This window comes from Pan troglodytes, chromosome 17, assembly GCF_028858775.2.
Source record: "Pan troglodytes isolate AG18354 chromosome 17, NHGRI_mPanTro3-v2.0_pri, whole genome shotgun sequence".
NCBI lineage: Eukaryota > Metazoa > Chordata > Mammalia > Primates > Hominidae > Pan > Pan troglodytes.
In genome coordinates this window covers 1,265,001-1,271,070 of record NC_072415.2, presented here as the reverse complement: position 1 = coordinate 1,271,070, position 6,070 = coordinate 1,265,001, and positions in this window count along the sequence as shown.

Below are 6,070 nucleotides of genomic sequence, written 5' to 3'. Positions count from 1 at the left end.
CAACCTCAGGAGACAGACCCTGGCTGGGCCAGATTGTTCTTCTCCTCGGTCGATGGTTTCCTTGTCTTTCTTCGTGTCTTTAACCCGCGTGGACTCTTCCGCTCGGGTTTGACAGATGGCAGCTCCACTTTAGGCCTTGTTGTTGTTGGGGACTTTCCCGATTCTCCCCAGATGTAGTGAAAGCAGGTAGATTTGCTTTGCCTGGCCTTGCCTGGCCTTGCCTGGCCCTTGCCTTTTCTTTCTTTCTTTCTTTCTTTCTTTCTTTCTTTCTTTCTATTACTTTCTTTTTTTCTTCTTCTTCTTCCTTTTTTTTTTTTTTTTTTTTTTTTTTTTTGAGACAGAGTTTCACTCTTGTTGCCCAGGCTAGAGGGCAATGGCGCGATCTCGGCTCACCGCACCCTCCGCCTCCCAGGTTCAAGCGATTCTCCTGCCTCGGCCTCCTGATTAGCTGGGATTACAGGCATGGGCCACCGTGCCTGGCTGATGTTTGTACTTTTAGTAGAGACGGTGTTTTTCCATGTTGGTCAGGCTGGTCTCCAACTCCCAACCTCAGGTGGTCCGCCTGCCTTGGCCTCCCAAAGTGCTGGGATGACAGGGGTGAGCCACAGCGCCCAGCCTCTCTCTCTCTCTGTCTCTCTCTCTCTCTCTCTCTCTCTCTCTCTCTCTCGCTTGCTTGCTTGCTTGCTTTCGTGCTTTCTTGCTTCCTTGTTTTCTTTCTTTCTTTTGTTTCTTTCTTGCTTGCTTTCTTGCTTGCTTGTTTTCTTGCTTTCTTGCTTTCTTTTCTTTCTTGCTTGCTTGCTTTCTGGCTTTCCTTTCTTTTTCTTTCTTGCTTTCTTGCTTGCTTGCTTTCGTGCTGTCTTGTTTTCTTGCTTTCTTGCTTGCTTGCTTGCTTGCTTGCTTTCAGCGCCCAGCCTCTCTCTCTCTCTCTCTCTCTCGCTTGCTTGCTTGCTTGCTTGCTTGCTTTCGTGCTTTCTTGCTTTCTTGTTTTCTTTCTTTCTTTTGTTTCTTTCTTGCTTGCTTTCTTGCTTGCTTGTTTTCTTGCTTTCTTGCTTTCTTTTCTTTCTTGCTTGCTTGCTTTCTTGCTTTCCTTTCTTTTTCTTTCTTGCTTTCTTGCTTGCTTGCTTTCGTGCTGTCTTGTTTTCTTGCTTGCTTGCTTGCTTTCGTGCTTTCTTGTTTTCTTGCTTTCTTTCTTTCTTTTGTTTCTTTCTTGCTTTCTTTTCTTTCTTGCTTGCTTTCTTGCTTTCTTTTCTTTTTCTTTCTTGCTTTCTTGCTTTCTTGCTTTCTGGTTTTCTTGCTTTCTTGCTTGCTTTCGTGCTTTCTTGTTTTCTTGCTTTCTGTCTTTTGCTTCTTTCTTTCTTGCTCTCTCGCTTGCTTGCTTGCTTGCTTTCGTGCTTTCTTGTTTTCTTGCTTTCTTTCTTTCTTTTGTTTCTTTCTTGCTTGCTTTCTTGCTTTCTTGTTTTCTTGCTTTCTTGCTTTCTTTCCTGCTTTCTTTCTTGCTTTGTTTTCTTTCTAGCTTTCTTTTCTTTCTTGCTTGCTTTCTTGCTTTCTTTTCTTTTTCTTTCTTTCTTTCTTGCTTTCTTTTTTCTTGCTTTCTTGCTTTCTTTTCTCTTTCTTTCTTTCTTTCCTGCTTTTTTGCTTTCTTGCTTGCTTTCTTGCTTGCTTTCTTGCTTGCTTGCTTTCTGTCTTTTCTTTCTTTCTTTCTTTCTTTCTTTCTTTCTTTCTGTTTCGTCCTTTTGAGACAGAGTTTCACTCTTGTTTCCACGGCTAGAGTGCAATGGCGCGATCTTGGCTCACCGCACCTTCCGCCTCCCGGGTTCGAGGGCTTCTCCTGCCTCAGCCTCCTGATTAGCGGGGATTACAGGGAGGCACCCCCACGCCTGGCTTGGCTGATGTTTGCGTTTTTAGTAGGCACACCGTGTCTCTCCGTGTTGGTCAGGCTGGCCTCCGACTCCCGACCTCATGTGATGCGCCCACCTCGGCCTCTCGAAGTGCTGGGATGACGGGCGTGAGCCACCGTGCCCGGCCTGTTGACTCATTTCGTTTTTTTTATTTCTTTCCTTTCCATGTATTTACTGACGTTTATTAATGTGAACATTTTTGTACATTTGTATGTAAACGACAATGCGTATATCTTTGCATTTACTACTCTCGTGTGTAGTAAACACGTACCGATTGTATAGAAACATCCTTCTATATGATAGATGTAGGTGTTTCTGTGATACAAATAAATACACATCGCTCTACAGAGAAGCGATCGTCGAGAAATACGTTTACGTTTACGTACGAAAAGTGTTGTATTTATGTTTATAAATGAACAGGTGTACGTACTTATCTCTGTTTTCTTTCTTCCTCTCCTTTACGTTTTTCTTCCTTCCTTTCTTCCTTTCTCTCCTTCTGTAGGTTTTTCTTCCTCTCTTCCTTTCCTTCTCTCTCTCTTTCTGATCTTTTCTCCTTCGTGCTTTATTTCTCTTTCGTTCCCTGTCTCTCCTTCTTTTTTCTTTCCTCTCTGTTTCTTTTTCCCTTCTTTCCTTCGTTTCTTTCCTCATTCTTTCTCTCTTTTTCATGTTTCTTTCCTTTCCGTCTGTCTTTTAAAAATGGAGTGTTTCAAAAGTTTTCTCTGTGTATCGACGTTTTTTAAATTGTCTCTCTTTTCTCCATTGTCTTCCTCCCTCCCTCCCTCCCTGCTCCCTTCCCTCCCTCCTTCCCTTTCACCATCTGTCTCTTTTCCCCATTCCCCGCCCCCCCACCCCCCCCCCCGTCTGTCTCTGCGTGGATTCCGGAAGAGCCTATGCATTTTGCCTCTCCGTGTGTCTGCAGCGACCCGCGACCGAGTCCTTGTGTGTTCTTTCTCCCTCCCTCCCTCCCTCCCTCCCTCCCTCCCTCCCTCCCTCCCTCCCTGCTTCCGAGATGCATCTCCGAACACCCACGCGCCGTGGGTTGTCTTCTGACTCTGTCGCGGTCGAGGCAGAGACGCGTTTTGGGCACCGTGTGTGTGGGGTTGGGGCAGAGGGGCTGCGTTTTCGGCCTCGGGAAGAGCTTCTCGGCTCACGGTTTCGCTTTTGCGGTCCACGGGCCGCCCTGCCTGCCATCCGGATCTGTCTCGCTGACGTTCGCGGCGGTCGTCGGGCTCCATCTGGCGGCCGCTTTTAGATCGTGCTCTCGGCTTCCGGAGCTGCGGTGGCAGCTGCCGAGGGAGGGGACCGTCCCCGCTGTGAGCTGTGCAGAGCTCCGGAAAGCCCGCGGTCGTCAGCCCGGCTGGCCCGGTGGCGCCAGAGCTGTGGCGCGTCGCTTGTGAGTCAGAGCTCTGGCGTGCAGGTTTATGTGGGGGAGAGGCTGTCGCTGCGCTTCTGGGCCCGAGCCGGGCGTGGGGCTGCCCGGGCCGGTCGACCAGCGCGCCGCAGCTCCCGAGGCCCGAGCCGCGACCCGCGGGGACCCGCCGCGCGTGGCGCGGGAGGCTGGGGACGCCCTTCCCGGCCCGGTCGCGGGTCCGTCCGCGCTCATCCTGGCCGTCTGAGGCGGCGGCCGAATTCGTTTCCGAGTCCCCGTGGGGAGCCGGGGACCGTCCTGCCCCCGTCCCCCGGGTGCCGGGGAGCGGTCCCCGGGCCGGGCCGCGGTCCCTCTGCCGCGATCCTTTCTGGCGAGTCCCCGTGCGGAGTCGGAGAGCGCTCCCTGAGCGCGCGTGCGGCCCGAGAGGTCGCGCCTGGCCGGCCTTCGGTCCCTCGTGTGTCCCGGTCGTAGGAGGGGCCGGCCGAAAATGCTTCCGGCTCCCGCTCTGGGGACACGGGCCGGCCCCCTGCGTGTGGCACGGGCGGCCGGGAGGGCGTCCCTGGCCCGGCGCTGCTCCCGCGTGTGTCCCGGGGTTGACCAGAGGGCCCCGGGCGCTCCGTGTGTGGCTGCGATGGTGGCGTTTTTGGGGACAGGTGTCCGTGTCGCGCGTTTCCTGGGCCGGCGGCGTGGTCGGTGACACGACCTCCCGGCCCCGGGGGAGGTATATCTTTCGCTCCGAGTCTGCATCTTGGGCCACCGGGTTATTGCTGACACGCTGTCCTCTGGCGACCTGTCGCTGGAGAGGTTGGGACTCCGGATGCGTGCGGGGCTCTGGCCTACCGGTGACCCGGCTAGCCGGCCGTGCTCCTGCTTGAGCCGCCTGCTGGGGCCCGCGGGCCTGCTGTCCTCTCGCGCGCCCGGGCGTGTCCCGACTCCCGGTGCCGGCCCGGGTCCGGGTCTCTGACCCGCCTGGGGGCGGCGGGGAAGGCGGCGAGGGCCACCCTGCCCCCGTGCGCTCTCCGCTGCGGGCGCCCGGGGCGGCCGCGACAACCCCACCCCGCTGGCTCCGTGCCGTGCGTGTCAGGCGTTCTCGTCTCTGCTGGGTTGTCCGCCGCCCCTTCCCCGGAGCAGGGCGTCGGCCGGCCGGCCGGCCGACCTCCGCTCCCGGGGGGCTCTTCGTGATCGATGTGGTGACGTCGTGCTCTCCCGGGCCGGGTCCGAGCCGCGACGGGCGAGGGGCGGACGTTCGTGGCGAACGGGACCGTTCTTCTCGCTCCGCCCCGCGGGGTCCCCTCGTCTCTCCTCTCCCCGCCTGCGGGTGGCGCGTGTGGGGGAGGCGTGTGGGGTGCGGAGCCCGGCCTGACCTCGCCGTCCCGCCCGCTGCCTTCTGCGTCGCGGGGCGGCGGGGTCCTCTGACGCGGCAGGCACCCCTCGCTGTCGCCTCCAGTGGTTGTGGACTTGCGGGCGGCCCCCCTCCGCGGTGGTGGGGGGTGCCGGCCCGCCGGCCCGTCGTGCTGCCCTCTCGGGGGGTGTGCGCGAGCGTCGGCTCCGCTTGGGCCTTTGCGGTGCTCCTGGAGCGCCCCGGGTTGTCCCTCAGGTGCCCGAGGCCGAGCGGTGGTGTGTCATTCCCGCCCCCAGTGCCCCCTCCTCCGGTCGCCGCCGCGGTGTCCGCGCGTGGGTCCTGAGGGAGCTCGTCGGTGTGGGGTTCGAGGCGGTCGAGTGAGACGAGACGCGCCCCTCCCACGCGGGGAAGGGCGTCCGCCTGGTCCGGCGAGCGCACGTCCCGTGCTCCCCTCTGGCGGGTGCGCGCGGGCCGTGTGAGCGATCGCGGTGGGTTCGGGCCGGTGGCGCGTGCGCCGGCCGGCCGCCGAGGGGCTGCCGTTCTGCCTCCGACCGGTAGTGTGTGGGTTGACTTCGGGGGTGCTTTGCCTCGGAAGGAAGGAGGCGGGTGGACGGGGGGGCCTCGTGGGGTTGCGCGCACGCGCGCACCGGCCGGGCCCCCGCCCTGACCGCGGACGCTCAAGGTGGCCGCACGCAGGTGTTTCCTCGTACTGCAGGCCCCCTCCCTTCCCCAGGCGTCCCTCGGCGCCTCTGCGGGCCCGAGGAGGGGCGGCTGGCGTGTGGGGGAGTGTGACCCACCCTCGGTGAGAAAGCCTTCTCTAGCGATCCGAGAGGCGTGCCTTGGGGTACCGGATCCCCCGGACTGCCGCCTCTGTCTCTGCCTCCGTGATGGGAGCGCTGCCGTAGCGACTCGCTCGCAGAGGACCCTCCTCCCCTTCCCCCTCGACGGGGTTCGCGGGGGAGAGCGAGGGTTTCCGCCGGCCACCGCCGTGGTGGCCGAGCGCGGCTCGTCGCCTACTGTGTGGCCCGCGCCTCCCCCTTCTGAGTCGGGGGAGGATCCCGCCGGGCCGGGCCCTGGCGTCCCAGCGGGTTGGGACGTGGCGGCCGGCGGGCGGTGGGTGTGCGCGCGCGGCGTTCCGTCCGGCGCGTGACCCCCTCCGCCGCGAGTCGGCTCTCCGTCCGCTCCCGTGTGCCGAGTCGTGACCGGTGCCCACGACCGCGTTTGCGTGGCGCGGGGTCGGGCCGCCTGGCCCTGGGAAAGCGTCCCACGGTGGGGGCGCGCCGGTCTCCCGGAGCGGGACCGGGCCGGAGGATGGACGAGAGAATCACGAGCGCGGTGGTGGTGCTGGCGTTGTCGGGCTTGTGGCTGCGGTCGCTTTGGGGCCCCCGGTGGCGGGACCCCGGGGCTCGCGAGGCGGGTCTCGGTGGGGGCCGAGGGCCGTCCGGCGTCCCGGGCGGGGCG